The sequence below is a fragment of the Mobula birostris genome, chromosome 1 (assembly GCF_030028105.1).
Source record: "Mobula birostris isolate sMobBir1 chromosome 1, sMobBir1.hap1, whole genome shotgun sequence".
Classification (NCBI taxonomy): domain Eukaryota; kingdom Metazoa; phylum Chordata; class Chondrichthyes; order Myliobatiformes; family Myliobatidae; genus Mobula; species Mobula birostris.
The window spans coordinates 158,005,330-158,022,568 of record NC_092370.1 but is presented as its reverse complement, the minus strand read 5'-3'; the positions used below and the strand labels follow the sequence as shown (position 1 = coordinate 158,022,568).

The following is a 17,239-nucleotide window of genomic DNA, read 5'->3' as shown; positions in this document are numbered from 1 at the left end:
CCCTTACACTTCCTCCCTTACCACCATTCAGGGCCCCAGACAGTCCTTCCAGGTGAGGCGACACTTCACCTGTGAGTCGGCTGGGGTGATATACTGCGTCCAGTGCTCCCGATGTGGCCTTCTATATATTGGCGAGACCCGACGCAGACTGGGAGATCGCTTTGCTGAACACCTACGCTCTGTCCGCCAGAGAAAGCAGGATCTCCCAGTGGCCACACATTTTAATTCCATATCCCATTCCCATTCTGACATGTCTATCCACGGCCTCCTCTACTGTAAAGATGAAGCCACACTCAGGTTGGAGGAACAACACCTTATATTCGAACGGGGATATAATGGCATCAACATTGACTTCTCTAACTTCCGCTAATGCCCCACCTCCCTCTCGTACCTCATCCGTTATTTATTTTTATACACACATTCTTTCTCTCACTCTCCTCTTTCTCCCTCTGTTCCTTTCAGTATACTCCTTGCCCATCCCCTGGGTTCTCCCCGCCCCTTGTCTTTCTCCCTTGGCCTCCTGTCCCATGATCCTCTCATATCCCCTTTGCCAATCACCTGTCCAGCTCTTGGCTCCATCCCTCCCCCTCCTGTCTTCTCCTATCATTTTGGATCTCCCCCTCCCCCTCCCACTTTCAAATCTCTTACTAACTTTTCCTTCAGTTAGTCCTGCGAAGGGTCTCGGCCTGAAACGTCGACTGTACCTCTTCCTAGAGATGCTGCCTGGCCTGCTGCGTTCACCAGCAACTTTGATGTGTGTTACACAATTGATTGTAAGCTTTCACCAAGTGCAGCCACAGTAAGAGTCTGAATTTAGAAGTACTAAATGCCTGTAGTTATGATATTTATGTGGAAATGTTATGAATACATATCTGTGTTAAATATACTAACAGTGAACTGTATGCATTGAGGATGGGGAGAGGGAAGGCAAATGAGGACAAAAGCAAAGGGGGAAGAAGTGTATAGATATAGAGAAGGCACGATTTGTAGAAGGTTTAAATAAAATCAGAAGGGGTGTTGGTAGCTTTATTGGGAATACAGAAAGGAGAGAGAAGAAACAGAAAGAGGAAGTTGGAAAAAAGTAACGTGAAACAAACATGACAAAATAACATCCTATTTCATGGCACCAACTCTGGACCCCATGCTGGCCTTCAGGGCGCAGTGCAGAAGAAGTGCCCCTAACTGAATTTGACCCATGAGGCAGAGTCTGGCCTATGCTAAAGTAGTATATAAAAATGTGTAATATCTGAAAGTAGTTCTAGGCCCAACTTTATTTACATCAAAGCAATTAGTGCCACAGACATCCTGCCTTATATTTTCACAAGGTAAGATAAAGTGTCTCCATTTTGGTGTGATCAATTACAGGGCAGGAATGGATTCTCAATATTCCTGGATTTCAGTGCTTTAAAAGGGATAGAGAGGGAGGAAAAAGGGGAGGAGGGGTGGCATTACTGGTCAGGGATACTATTACAGCTACAGAAAGGGTGGGTAATGTCGCAGGATCCTCTTTTGAGTCAGCATGGGTGGAAGTCAGGAACAGGAATGGAGCAGTTACTCTTGGGGGTATTCTATAGGCCCCCTGGTAGCAGCAGAGATACAGAGGAGCAGATTGGGAGGCAGATTTTGGAAAGGTGCAAAAATAACAGTGTCGTTATCGTGGGTGACTTTAACTTCCCTAATATTGATTGGCACCTGATTAGTTCCAAGAGTTTAGACGGGGAAGAGTTTGTTAAGTGTGTCCAGGACGGATTCCTGTCACAGTATGTTGACAGGCCAACTAGGGGGAATGCCATTCTAGATCTAGTATTAGGTAACGAACCAGGTCAGGTCACTTAGTGGGTGAGCATCTGGAGGACAGTGACCACTGCTCCCTTGCCTTTAGCATTATCATGGAAAAAGATAAAATCAGAGAGAACAGGAAAATTTTTAATTGGGGAAGGGCAATTTATGAGGCTATAAGGTTAGAACTTGTGGGTGTGAATTGGGATGATGTTTTTGCAGGGAAATGTACTATGGACATATGGTCGATGTTTAGGGATCTCTTGCAGGATGTTAGGGATAAATTTGTCCCAGTGAGGAAGATAAAGAATGGTAGGGTGAAGGAACCATGGGTGACAAGTGAGGTGGAGAATCTAGTCAAGTGGAAGAAGGCAGTATACATGACGTTTCGGAAGCAAGGATCAGATGGGTCTATTGAGGAATATAGGGTAGCAAGAAAGGAGCTTAAGGAGGCGCGGAGAAGAGCAAGAAGGGGCATGAGAAGGCTTTGGCGAGCAGGGTAAAGGAAAACCCCAAGGCATTCTTCAATTATGTGAAGAACAAAAGGATGACAGGAGTGAAGGTAGGACTGATTAGAGATAAAGGTGGAAGTTGTGCCTGGAGGCTGTGGAAGTGAGCGAGGTCCTCAATGAATACTTCTCTTTGGTATTCACCAATGAGAGGGAACTTGATGACGGTGAGGGCAATATGAGTGAGGTTGTTGTTCTGGAGTATGTTGATATTAAGGGAGAGGAGGTGTTGGAGTTGTTAAAATACATTAGGACGGATAAGTCCCTGGGGCCTGACGGAATATTCCCTAGGCTGCTCCACGAGGTGAGGGAAGAGATTGCTGAGCCTCTGACTAGGATCTTTATGTCCTCGTTGTCCACGGGAATGGTACTGGAGGATTGGAGGGAGGTGAATGTTGACCCTTGTTCAAAAAAGGTAGTAGGGATAGTCCAGGCGATTATAGACCAGTGAGCCTTACATCTGTGGTGGGAAAGCTGTTGGAAAAGATCCTTAGAGATAGGATCTATGGGCATTTAGAAAAACATCGTCTGATCAGGGACAGTCAGCATGGCTTTGTGAAGGGCAGATTGTGTCTAACAAGCCTGATAGAGTTCTTTGAGGAGGTGACCAGGCATCTATGAGGGTAGTGCAGTGGATGTGATCTATATGGATTTTAGTAAGGCATTTGACAAGGTTCCACACAGTAGGCTTATTCAGGAAGTCAGAAGGGATGGGATCCAGGGAAGTTTGGCCAGGTGGATTCAGAATTGGCTTGTCTGCAGAAGGCAGAGGTTTATGGTGGAGGGAGTACATCCGGATTGGAGGGTTGTGACTAGTGGTGTCCCACAAGGATCAGTTCTGGGACCTCTACCTTTCGTGATTTTTATTAACGACCTGGATGTGGGGGTAGAAGGGTGGGTTGGCAAGTTCGCAGATGACACAAAGGTTGGTGGTGTTGTAGATAGTGTAGAGGATTATCGAAGATTGCAGAGAGACATTGATAGGATGCAGAAGTGGGCTGAGAAGTGGCAGATGGAGTTTAACCCAGAGAAGTGTGAGGTGGTACACTTTGGAAGGACAAACTCCAAGGCAGAGTACCAAGTAAATGGCAGGATACTTGGTAGTGTGGAGGAGCAGAGGGATCTGGGGGTACATGTCCACAGATCCCTGAAAGTTGCCTCACAGGTAAATAGGGTAGTTAAGAAAGCTTATGCGGTGTTAGCTTTCATAAGTCAAGGAATAGAGTTTAAGAGTCGTGCAGCTCTATAAAACTCTGGTTAGGTCACACTTGGAGTACTGTGTCCAGTTCTGGTTGCCTCACTATAGGAAGGAGGTGGAAGCATTGGAAAGGGTACAGAGGAGATTTACCAGGATGCTGCCTGGTTTAGAGAGTATGCATTATGATCAGAGATTAAGGGAGCTAGGGCTTTACTTTTTGGAGAGAAGCAGGATGAGAGGAGACATGATAGAGGTGTACAAGATAATAAGAGGAATAGATAGAGTGGATAGCCAGCGCCTCTTCCCCAGGGCACCACTGCTCAATAAAAGAGGACTTGGCTTTAAGGTAAGGGGTGGGAAGTTCGAGGGGGATATTAGAGGAAGGTTTTTTTACTCAGAGTGGTTGGTGCGTGGAATGTACTGCCTGAGTCAGTGGTGGAGGCAGATACACTTTTGAAATTTAAGAGGCTACTAGACAGGTATATGGAGGAATTTAATATGGGGGATTATATGGGAGGCAGGGTTTGAGGGTCAGCACAACATAGTGGGCTGAAGGGCCTGTACTGTGCTGTACTATTCTATGTTCTATGACAGGAAAATGAGGCATAACAGATTTATAATTTCCCCACTAGCACTTTCTGCTAAGATTCCTCTTTGCCTCAAATGTCTTGCAGTTATCAGCCCTAATGTGCTGACAGATTGGTGTTCCAAAAAAATAGACAAGATGCTGCTGTTACTTTGTCACAATTAATGTAATGAAAACTGTGGGAAATTGGACACTGCTGGGCTACTTAGTCTGATATGAAGTACGGAGATACAACAGATCCAGTCTAATCTGTTCTTCACATTAAATTTGTTCAACTACTTACAGGAATGAATGAAGATAAATCTGTCTTTCTAACTTTGAAATCATTCATTTTGGTGCTTCTTTTGCCATCCCAGTGCATGAACATTACAGTAAGTAATATTCTACAGAATGGGGAATTTTATAAGAAAATAAATTGTCTTTACATTGGAGCAGTTCATTTTATTTCATACAATTAAAATAATGATGCCTTTCATTTTGCCTTTTGAGTTACCGTGGCAAGTACCAACCATGTTAAAAATCTCACAATTTTTGAGTGGTCCTGGATAATTTGACTGTCTAAGAAAAGTAAACTCTCAAGAATTGTGCCAACTTAGATTCAAAGTGCTTGAGATGACACAACAATCAGCCAAACATAAAAGATAGACTCTTCTTTGTACTGTATTTTTATATAACACATGTTACAAAATATTTTAGAAACCAAAAGGGAGAGACAAGAGACTGTAGCTGTTGGAATCTAGAGCAACAAACAATCTGCCAGAGGAGTTCAATAGGTTGAGCAGTATTTGTGGGGTCCATCGACCAGAAACTGAACTGGAGAAGCTATATATACAATGGGCTATAAGAGCAAGTCAGAGGCTAGGAATCTTGCAGTGATCAACTCATCTCCTAACTCCCCAAGATCTGCCTATTATTTACAAGACAACTCAGGAGTGTGAAAAAATCCTTTCCACTTGCCTAAGGTTCATCTTCAACAATACTGATGAAGCTCAACATCATAAAAGATTGAACTCACTCTATCACCCAACAATCAGCAAAAACAAGCAGTTGGCACCATCTACCAGATGCACTACAGCAACCCTCCAAGATTCCTTAGATAGCACCTTCCAAATCTGCCACCTCTATAAGCTAAAAGGGCAAGGGTATTAAAAAGAGGAGCACCACAAACTGTAAGTTTCCCACCAAGTCACGCATTATCCAGACTTGGAATTATATATCACCATGATTTCTTTAGTGTTGCAGGCCAAAATCCTGGAATTCTCTCCCTGACAACACTTCAAGAACTACAGCCGTTCAAAAAGGCAGTTCACCACTACCTTCTAAACAGTAACTCAAGATGGGTAAGTAAATGCTGGCTTAGCTTGTGAAGCCCATGAAAGATGGCATTGATGACAGTAACACCTGCCTAGATTATTACACTCAAAGATCTAAGAGGTAATGGTGCTATAAACTAAGCCACAATAAACACTAGAGAAAAGAAACTCTATTCAAAATCTCATATTTGAACTCAGGCTCTCAGGATTATTAGGTGTCCTGGAGTACCAGCTCAGCAGCATAACTACATTACCATGTCTACAAATGTTGACCAAGTAAAATTATTTAGTCATATTGCATAACTTAATAGTTAATTCAGAACTGCTGGACTAGGCTATTACACCAAAGTCTCATACAATTTAACTGACTACATTTGAATTATTATTTATAACTTTGAATGCATTTACGCTTTTAGTGACAGACACATTTTAAAGATTTACACTTTTTTGCATATGTTTTTAATTAAAAATGCAAGGTATTTGAATTTGTCTTTATATTTTGAAATACATGTTCTTACTTAGACTTTATATGTCATATTATATGACAGCTTGGCCATTTAATGCTTTTATCTGATGCTTATTTAATAATCTTTTGCTAGTCTTCAAATTTCAGCTGAAAACATTATTTCTTGTCAGTGTAATCATGAGCCTCTGGAATGTCCTACAAATGTGTTGTTCTGCTGTACCGGCCTTTGATTTGTTAATATATTTGTAACTTGCCTTGTGCCAAATGAAACAGGCAATTAATTTTCTTCACAAAAAAAGTTGCTATGAAGTTTTTTTCAAATGTCTTTTAAGAACATTATGGTATTAAATTGCAATGAAAATAGGTTGAATTTATGCACGGGACTAGAGGAGGAAATATCATTTTAGTTACGAAGTTTAAATAATTGTACTTTATACAGAAAAGCCTTCAGTCATTTAAAGTATTAAATTGTCCATAAACATTAAAGTTCAGTTCAATAGTAAATATGTACTACAGGGGTTTCAGGTACCATATTAAACCTTACCTTGTACAATTCCGAAAACTACAAGTGCAGAATATATATTCTAATGCTTACTAGTGCATTCCCACATCAAGTTAGTGACAAATTAAAAAAATTGCTCATCTAAGGGACCAGATAAGTAAGTGTTTGGATAGACAGGGCCTGATTAGGGTTATTCAACATGGCTTTGTACATGGAAGGTTGTGCCTAACCAATCCTATTGAGTTTCTTGAGGAGGGTACCAGGAAAGTTGATGAAGGAAAGTCAGTGGATGGATCTCAGCAGATCAGGCAGCATCTATGGAAAAGAGTACAGTCGATGTATCGGGCCAAGACCCTCCAGTACAGGTTGATAGAGTTGTAAAGAGAAATGTTTGCTCATTGGCTTTCATAAATCAAAGTATTGAGCACAGGAGTTGGGGAATTTATATTGAAGTTGTATAAGACAGTGGTCCCCAGCCTCCGGGCCGCGAAGCATGCAGTGGTGCAGTAGTAGCTGGGACGCACTCAGCACATCTTTAAGAAAAAAGCCAAAATAAACAAGCTAATTAATTAGGTGCTGCCTGGCACGTAAATGTCGGCCCAGATCAGAGGCGATTGCCGATTTCACTTGCTCTATGCCAAAAGAATCTGAATATGAAGTATATCATATATGAAGAATAACAGTAAATGGTAATGACTGGGAATTCAATGCCTGAAAAGCTTGTGGAAACAGATTCAATAATAACTTTTAACAGGAAAATGGGAAAAAGACCAGCAAATAAAAGAATAAATTGGACAGCTCTTTCAAGAGACCAGATGGCCTCTCGCAGTGCTGGTAACATTTCATAATTTCATCATCCAAGTAACTGTTATTTTATAAATTTTGCTTTAAAGTTTAATAACTTGAAGTCAATGAGCTAGGGGAAAAACTACCTTCAGTAATGTAAATACAGTGAATTCTGGTTAATAGTAAATCAGTTAATCAGGGCAGCTGCTTATTTGGGATAATTCTTAAAGAACAAAAATTAATTGAGAAAATAGCTGGAATTCCCTTTGTATATTTGAGATACTATGTTGCTTAACTGGGACAGAAGACTGTTGCTGATTTGTTTCTAACTAGCGTCAGTTGCATGAACTTGTGTGGCCGTAAGACCGTTCTTAGAGCAAGCAGTTTATAAATAGCATAATTTGCTCATGTTTGTGTTGAAGTATTCAGTCTTGGAGATGCAAGAAATGGCCAGGAATGAAAATGAAATGATTTCACTACTTAAACAAATTAGGAGGTACGAAGAATTTGAAGGTATTAACAGTCACCTTGAATGTTACAATGACAATGAAGATTTGGAGGATGCAATCATTGAAAGCATTGTTTGAAGGAAGTTCATTATTTTGTTCATTTACAGTTTATCAAAAGAACACCATAAGACACAGGAGCAGAATTAGGCCAATTGACCCATCAAGTCTGCTCTGCTGTTCCATCATGGCTGATTTATCATTCCTCTCCACTCCATTCCCCTGATTTCTCCTCTTAACCTTTGACTCCCTGACTAACCAAGAACCTATCAACCTCTGATTTAAATATACTTAATGACTTAGCCTCCACAATTGTCCATGACAATGAATTCCACAGATTCATCACCTGCTGGCTAAAGAAATTCCTTCCAATCTCTGTTTTAAATGGACGTCCTTCTATTCTGAGGCTGTGCCCTGTGGTCTCAGTCTTACCCACTATAGAAAACATCCTCACCACATCCACTCTGTCTAGGCCGTTCGATATTTGATAGATCTCCCCTCATTCTTCTAAATTCCAGCAACTACAGGTCCAGAGCATTCAAACGGTCCTGATGCGTTAACCCTGTCGTTCCCAGAATTATTCTTGTGAACATCCTCTGGATCCTCTCTAGTGCCAGCACATATTTTCTTAGATAAGAGGCCCAAAACTACTCACAATACTCCAAGTGTGGTCTGATCAATGCCTTATAAAGCCTCAACATCACATCCTTGCTCTTATACTCTAGTCCTCTTGAAATAAAAGCTAACATTGCACTTGCTTACCTTACCACCAACTCAATCTGCAAGTTAACTTTTAGGAAATTCTGTACCAACACTTTCAAGTCCCTTTGCACCTCTGGTTTTTGAATTTTCTTGCCATTTAGAAAATAGTCTATGCCTTTATTCCTTCTATCAAAGTGCATGACCATACACTTACTTACACTGCATTTCGTCTCCCAATCTGTCCATCTTTCTGCAGACTCCTTACTTCCTTAACACCACATGCCCTCCGCTTACCTTTGTATCCTTGGAAAACTTGGCCACAAAGTCATCAATTCCATCATTCAAATCATTGATATATAACCTGAAAAGAAGCAGTCCCAATACCACCTCCACCCCCCACCCCCCCCGCCATTGTGGAACACCACTTGTCACTGGCAGCCAACCAGAATAGGCCCCCTTTATTCCTTTTTTCTGACTCTTTGCCTCCTGCCAATCAGCCAATCTTCTATCTGTGATAGTAATTTTCCTGTAATATCATGGGCTCTTCTCTTGTTAAGTAGCCTCATGTGTGGCACCTTGTTAAAGGCCTTCTGCAAATCTAAATAAACAACATCCACATCAGGTTGGAGGAACAACACCTTATATTCCGTCTGGGTAGCCTCCAACCTGATGGCATGAACATCATCTTCTCTAACTTCCGCTAGGCCCCACCTCCCCCTTGTACCCCATCTGTTACTTATTTTTATGCACACATTCTTTCTCTCACTCTCCTTTTTCTCCCTCTGTCCCTCTGAATATACCTCTTGCCCATCCTCTGGGTCCCGTCCCCCCCCCGTCTTTCTTCTCGGACCTCCTGTCCCATGATCCTCTCGTATCCCCTTTTGCCAATCACCTGTCCAGCTCTTGGCTCCATCCTTCCCCCTCCTGTCTTCTCCTATCATTTTGGATCTCCCCCTCCCCTTCCAACTTTCAAATCCCTTACTCACTCTTCCTTCAGTTAGTCCTGACGAAGGGTCTCGGCCTGAAACGTCGACTGCACCTCTTCCTAGAGATGCTGCCTGGCCTGCTGCGTTCACCAGCAACTTTGATGTGTGTTGCTTGAACATCCACATATTCTCCTTTGTCTATCCTGCCTGTTATTTCCCCAAAGAATTCCAACAGGTTTGTCAGGCAAGATTTCCCCTTAAGGGAACAATGCTGACTTCGGCCTAATTTATCACCCGCTTCCAAGTACCCTGAAACCTCATCCTTAATAAAGGACTCCAACAGCTTCCGCTAACAGACCGATAATTTCCTTTCTTCTGCCTCCCTCCCTTCTTAAAGAATGGAGTGACATTAGCAATTTTTCAGCCCTCTGGAACCATTGCAGAATCTAGCAATTCTTGAAAGATCATTACTCCTCCTGTTGGTTTTTAAAAAGAACAACAGTATGTTGGTTGTCTGTTGTATCCAACGTTGACAGCGAAACCTGTGCTGGAGATTTTTCAAAAGTGAAAAAACCATTGCACTGGGACAATTCTACTCTTTCAACCTCGGAATGTCCGGGTCCAGTAGTATGAGTTATCACCACAAACTGGCGTCTTCCACGGTCACACTGGACAACCATGACTTCTTCTGTGCTTATCATGCACTTCACTCTCCATGCACATGTTTCACTGTCATCGCCTTCTTGGCTGTTGGATCTCACTATTGATCTCCTCTGCCCTGTCCATTGGAGCTGACTTTACTTGAAATGTCCCTATTTGACTGGGGTATGATACCTGCCAGCTATCCTCACCTGATTTAGCCCACCTGTCAAAGTGGTGTACTGGGGTATGGCTATTGTCGCATGCAATAGCTACTTGGAGCCACAGTTGAGAGGTGAGTGTCCAATGGGACCAAATGTGAGTGAACTACCCAAGAATTGACACGACTAGCCCTTTCACTGGAGCTGCTACCCCTCTCTGGATACCCATACACAGCAGCGTACACCAGGTTCCTCCATCAATAATTATTAAGAGCTAATACACAATTTTTTAGCACTGTAATCACATTTGTAGAACTCTAATTAGTTCTGTATTTTATTGAAATACATAATTTATTACTCTTTTAAATGGTAGTTTCTTTTTTTTTAATACCTTTTTAATTACTTCCATGAAACTTCAACTAATCAGGGCAGCTGTTTAATTGGGCCAAAATGTACTGGTCTCGATCTGCTCCAATTAACTGGAATCTAATGTAGATCATTTTTCAAGATTCCTCAGAATTTATCGCTATTTCCCCATTATGTAAATCGCTACCTATAACCAATTTAGATCATGTTGATTTTAGATTGAACTTCAGACCAACTGAATAATCTACAGCTAGTGTGGTTAATATTCAAAGGGACTGCTTTGATCCCTTCTGATTTGATCCAAGTATGAAACTGCTAAGCCATTACTGAGGTGATCTCTATTTTAATTTACAACAAGCATTATCTCAAGATTTGGCCTTTTTCACTATTGTGACACATTGGTCATAAGCAAGGACATGGTTTGGAGTTGGTAAAATGTGAGCAGAATAGTTTTTTGAAGCAATACATAGAGGTACCAACTAGAAAAGGGGCAGTGTTGGATCTCCTGTTAGGGAATGGGACAGGGCAGATGACGGAGGTATTTGTTGGGGAGCACTTCGGGTCCAGTGATCACAATACAATTAGTTTCAGTGTAATAACGGAGAAGGATAGGGCTGGCCCTAGGATTGAGATTTTTGATTGGAGAAAGGCTAACTTTGAGGAGATGCAAAAGGATTTAGAAGGAGTGGATTGCGAAAATTTGTTTTATGGGAAGGATGTAGCAGAGAAATGGAGGTCATTTAAAGGTGAAATTTTGAGGGTTCAGAATCTTTATGTTCCTGTTAAGTTGAAAGGAAAAGTTAAAAGTTTGAGAGAGCCATGGTTTTCAAGAGATATTAGAAACTTGGTTCAGAAAAAGAGAGGGATCTTCAATAAATATAGGCAGCTTGGAGTTAATGAGGTACTCGAGGAATATAAAGAATGTAAAAAGAATCTTAAGAAAGAAATTAGAAAAGCTAAAAGAAGATACGAGGCTGCTTTGGCAAATAAGTTGAAAATAAATCCAAAGGGTTTCTACAGTTATGTTAGTGGCAAAAGGATAGTGAGGGATAAAATTGGTCTGTTGGAGAATAAGAGTGGACGGCTATGTGCGGAGCCAAAAGAGATGGGGGAGATTTTGAACAATTTCTTTTCTTCGGTATTCACTAAGGAGAAGGATATTGAATTGTGTAAGGTAAAGGAAACAAGTAGGGTAGTTATGGAAAGTATGACAATTAAAGAAGAGGAAGTACTGGCACTTTTAAGGAATATAAAAGTGGATAAGTCTCAGGGTCCGGACAAGATATTCCCTAGGACTTTGAGGGAAGTTAGTGTAGAAATAGCAGGGGCTCTGACAGAAATATTTCAAATGTCATTAGAAACGGAATGGTGCCAGAGGATTGGCATATTGCTCATGTGGTTCCATTGTTTAAAAAGGGTTCTAAGAGTAAACCTGGCAATTATTGGCCTGTGAGTTTGACGTCAGTAGTGGGTAAATTGATGGGAAGTATTCTTAGAGATGGTATATATAATTTTCTGGATAGACAGGGTCTGATTAGGAACAGTCAACATGGATTTGTGCGTGGAAGGTCATGTTTGACAAACCTTATTAAATTTTTTGATGAGGTTACTAAGAAAGTTGACGAGGGTAAAACGGTGGATGTTGTCTATATGGACTTCAGTAAGGCCTTTGACAAGGTTTCACACGGAAGGTTAGTTAGGGAGGTTCAATTGTTAGGCATTAATATGGAAGTAGTAAAATGGATTCAGCAGTGGCTGGATGGGATACATCAGAGAGTAGTGGTGGATAACTGTGTGTCAGATTGGAGGACGGCATGTAGCGGTGTGCCTCAGGTTTGTTGCCTAGGTTTCATCTCCTAAGTTACAGAGAAAGGTTGAACAAGTTAGGTCTTTATTCTTTGGAGCGTAGAAGGTTGAGGGGGGACTTGATAGAGGTGTTTAAAATTATGAGGGGGATTGATAGAGTTGACATGGACAGGCTTTTTCCATTGAGAGTGGGGAAGATTCAAACAAGAGGACATGGATTGCGAATTAGAGGACGAAAGTTTAGGGGTAACATGAGGGGGAACTTCTTTACTCAGAAAGTGGTAGCTATGTGGAATGAGCTTCCAGCAGAAGTAGTTGAAGCAGGTTCTATGTTGTCATTTAAAGTTAAATTGGATAGATATATGGACAGGAAAGGAATGGAGGGTTATGGGCTGAGTGCAGGTTGGTGGGACTAGGACAGGGTAAGAGTTCGGCACGGACTAGAAGGGCCGAGATGGCCTGTTTCCGTGCTGTAATTGTTATATGGTTATTAAAGAGGGATTATTCGTCTATCTTTGACTCTTAGTGGCATTTGCTTGTATTGATTTACCCAAGAAATTCTGTGGATCTTCAAAGACCAGAAATTCAAATACTGTGCTGGAACATTTTGAAATATGATATTCTGAAAATACCGTTCATTACTTGATTCCCACAAGTAATGTGATGTAATACAGATGCATGCAGCTGAGATACTTGACATCGTGCACTCATTGGTACCCATCCACCACCTTAAACAACCACTCCTCCACCATTGACACACAATTGTTGCTTCATTTAGAATGAATAGAAGAAACTTCTGCTAGAGCATTAAACAAGTCTTTAACCTTTACATTGGAAACACAATGGCAGACTGAACAAGGGACTACTATAATCTCTGAGTTCCCCTACGATGACTTGGAGGTATGTCACTAATCCTCCATCACTGAGTCAAGAACTGACTGCAGTCCTTCAAAAAGGAGGGTTGCCTTACCTGGAAGTGGGCATTAAATGATATTGATGTGTTGTGAATTTAAAAGATGTACAAAATAAACTGCACCGCAACCAGGATATAATAAATAAACTGAGTGCGTATGATGGAGGTGATGTCATAAGATTGCCATTGCATATTGATGAAGTAGTATAACAACACATTACTATCAAATGAGAAATGGTAAGCAATGACTTCTATTCTAACAGACTAGTTTCACTATGTTTTAGGAGCAGCTATAGTCCCCGGAGGCATGGCGATTGCTCCAGATGATTTAAGGTACAACTGAATAACCATAGCCAATTGATTGAAAGTAAATGCTCCAAATGAACTTTGGTAATCAGCTGCAATAAGGTTGGTCACATAAAGGCATGATGAGTTTGGAACTTTTACTAATATCTCATGTAATATTTTTGGATTAAAGTAGTCTTCAAGGACAGCTGCAATAGCTCCTGGCATAAATATGGTGTACTGGCTTAAGATCTAGAATCTTCCATGGCAATGTTCTTGATATTATATCTCTGCAATATTGTAAAGAATAGCTTTTGGTATTCAGTTCAGCAATCCTCACCTACTTTTCTCACTTCATGATGTCCTTGGACAGCACAAAATCCAGCAGTAACATATGAGTTTGGTCTGCTGTCTGCCAAGGATGTTTACTGTATTGCCAAAAGGCAGAAATTAGTTTTGCAGATCATTGTTACTACTCTAAAAACACCACATTCTCTTTGTGGACAAAACATCTGTTATAACTTGCCCTACCTTGAAAGTATATCCGGCTTTGATTCGATTCTGGACAGTCTCACGGTCAGCCTGTTGGCCAGATATAATAGCATACCTGAAATGAAAAGAATCACATCATATGTACTGAAAAGCTATCCAAACAAGACCTTGATAAAGGATTATAACATGCACATTTGCAGAGGTTGGTAAGTAAGATCAAACAAGTTTTGCCTATTTTTATAGTGAACCTGGACTTCAAATTTGACTTAGGATATGAGGCAGCCATTTGATCCATTAGAGCTCGCCGCTCCAGTATCCTGAATCCTCTACAACACGATCTATTATTTTACACAACACAGGTCTAACTTTCTTAGAATTATAATATCAACTTTCAATTTTAGCTGTTGAAATATTAGTGAGTTATAAAAACATATGAAGTAATATTTTAGAATTATTTCTCATTATCAAGATGGATGTCATCCAGCTTTCTGACATTTTTTATTCTGTGTCTCGTGAGGTATGCCATTATGTTCTCTTTCTAGATTAGAAACTTTAATGTTTTCTCATTTTGCTCTTAGCTTGTTGCCCCATTGAGAAGCATTTTTGCATTCCTTTGCACAATCAATAAAACTTCCATTGTTTATTTTGCAGTGAGCTGATTGGAATCAGTACAATATAATTAGAACCACCATAGCTAAAAACATTCTTTCACCTATATTTCAGAGAGTATAAAGTGTCTTCTGAAATGTACTGCAGTGCCGCTTGTTTTGCCACCTACTGTCTCATAATCTCTGTATTTTCACATCTGTGTAATATTTTGGGAATGAAAGGAATAACAAACTCTCAGGCATGGACTTAACCTGTCAGCCTTTGCAACATTTGACAAGTTGATTTTCCAGAACTTTCCCAGTTAGAAACCTGACACAAGTTCACACAGCCTGGGAGCAATAGAAAACAAGCTTGGAAATATATCTTCAGGAAAAGGAGCAAAGTTTACTCTTCAAAAAAGAAATTGGCAATGTATTTGGTTTCTTAAAATTCAAACCATTACATGTTGTCTGAGTAAATATAATCCACAGATCTAGAGAGGGGATATTGAACAGCTATTTATTCATGTTAAGAACATAAGCTATATGGATTTGTTTTAGGAGCTAAGCTGCAGGCATAGTTACCAAAACCAACATATCAAGCTTTGCTTAACACAAGAAACAGAATCACTCATTATTTTGTAAAGTGATAAAAGTGAAATAGTTAATAGTCAAAGTTACATTTGCAACAACTTATTATGAGAACAGACATTAACCAAAAATTTTAATTATGCCAAAGTACAAATGAGGCTGATCACTGCAAACTGGCTGAAGCAAAAGCTAACTTCACAAGATCTCACATTTATTTCCAGATATTTGGGAGGTACCAAATTACTTTTAAAATTGATAATCAGGTGATCATCAATACTGTTTTCATAAAGATATGATTACTTAAAGTTATGCATAATAGGATGATAACTAATTGGGTTAATGATGAAAACTATAGAAGCTCTGCTAAATTCCTTGTAATACAATATACCATTAGTGTGATGTTGTGCGACCAATATGCAATCAGACGCTAAGGAAAGTTATAATCTGAGTAGAAAATTATTTTGCCACTACCTGGTCCAAATTCTTCAAGCATCTTATCAAAAATGTATTGCTTTTTGACATTCAGCCTAATGTATGATATTTTTTGAACACGGCAAACTACATAGACATTTCAAAATGATCTGATAAAGTTTTATGGCATCTAAAAATAAAAGTAAGAATAGACTACAGAAATTTGAGTGTTTTATTAACGTTTGTAGCTTAATTATTAATGTGCAATTTTCAGAAATAGCCGTTGTAAAATGAAATGACATCCACCAACTGTTTACTCTTAATGCAAACTTGCTTAATACAAATTTCTCCTTGCTCTGCTTATTTCCAAAATTTTCAATGCAGATATTACATAAAGATAAAGACTAGCTTTATTTATCACATGCACATCGAAACATAGAGTGAAATGTGTTGTTTGCATCAATGGCTGATAAAGTCCAAAGATGTGTTGGGGGCAGCCCACAACTATTGCTATGCTTCTGGCACCAACATAGCTTTCCCCCAACACCAGCTTACTCCCCATGTGTTCGGCTTACTCCCCATGTGTTCGTGGGGAAACTATACAAACTCCTTACAGGCAGTGACTGGAATTTAATCACAGTTAATGGGGCTCTAAAATGTCACTATAGCTGCTACATTACCATGCACCCTGCACTATTATTTATCCATTTTTAATCTGATAATAGATAACATCAGTACAAAACCTTCTGGTAATTCCACTGGTATCAGGAGATAAACTATGTTTGCTTATATGGATATTAAAAATGTTCTAAATGGAATGTCAGAGCTCTGTATGTAATCGCTACAATCTAAAACAATAAACAGAACATTTCCACCTGGAGGAACCCATGTGGGAGGGATAATGATGTTCACTAGCTATGAAATAAAGGTCACGAACTTTAAACATAGAAAAAACAAGTACAGAATGAGTAAGATGAATGGTAGAAGTTATCAAAATAATTAAATTCTGTTTTCTAATATCAGAACATAAGAATTGCTGGAGGAATTCAGCCATAAGATAATGCAAAATTATTTATTAGTGTATTTATTAGCATATTCTCAGTTCATACAGATTACTGTGACACAACATTCTGCCAAGTGCTTTCCAATAAAGTAAACCAATGTTTAATATTTAAGTCACGTGTTAACAACATTTTGGAATCTAAAAATATTTTGAATTTAAATAGCCATTTACAAAATTCAGCCCTCTTCAATTCCATTTAAAATTTATTTACACTTTTCTTGTAAGTAATGTTGGGTGAATGAATAAGAGCATTGAGGTCTATGCTTAACAAGATACATTCTCTGAGGATACTATCCCTGGTAGATGAAGTTCAGAGGTTGGAAGGAAAATCATAGGATAAGGGACTGGAATTGCAAATAATTGTTTTCAATTTACTTTAGCATCCATTTTTTGCATTTGCCAGTGTGATTTTTATTAAATTAATTCTGATCAGGCTTATAATTCCAACTGCCTCAACCATATATCCAGATGGGCTTCCCTTGCTTTGGCTTCCCTCATCAAGAGAAATATTTTTTTGTTTACGATATTGTTTTTACATTGAATTCATTAATACCATATCATTTTATTTATTCAAATGTGGTAAATGATGACTTCAATTTTAGTTTGATCATTTCACAATGATACTACTAAACATATCTTGGCATTTCAAGAT

General features: G+C 39.6%; 1 long non-coding RNA gene across 1 annotated transcript in view; it reads right to left on the bottom strand.

The window, feature by feature from the left end:
• Positions 1 to 14,051, bottom strand: part of LOC140201153 (uncharacterized) — a 76,074-nt gene extending 62,023 nt beyond the window's left edge. The window contains exon 1 of the long non-coding RNA XR_011886785.1: positions 13,975 to 14,051. This is a non-coding gene — a long non-coding RNA (uncharacterized lncRNA). The remainder of the gene's footprint in view (positions 1 to 13,974) is intronic.
• Positions 14,052 to 17,239: the final 3,188 nt, after the last annotated feature.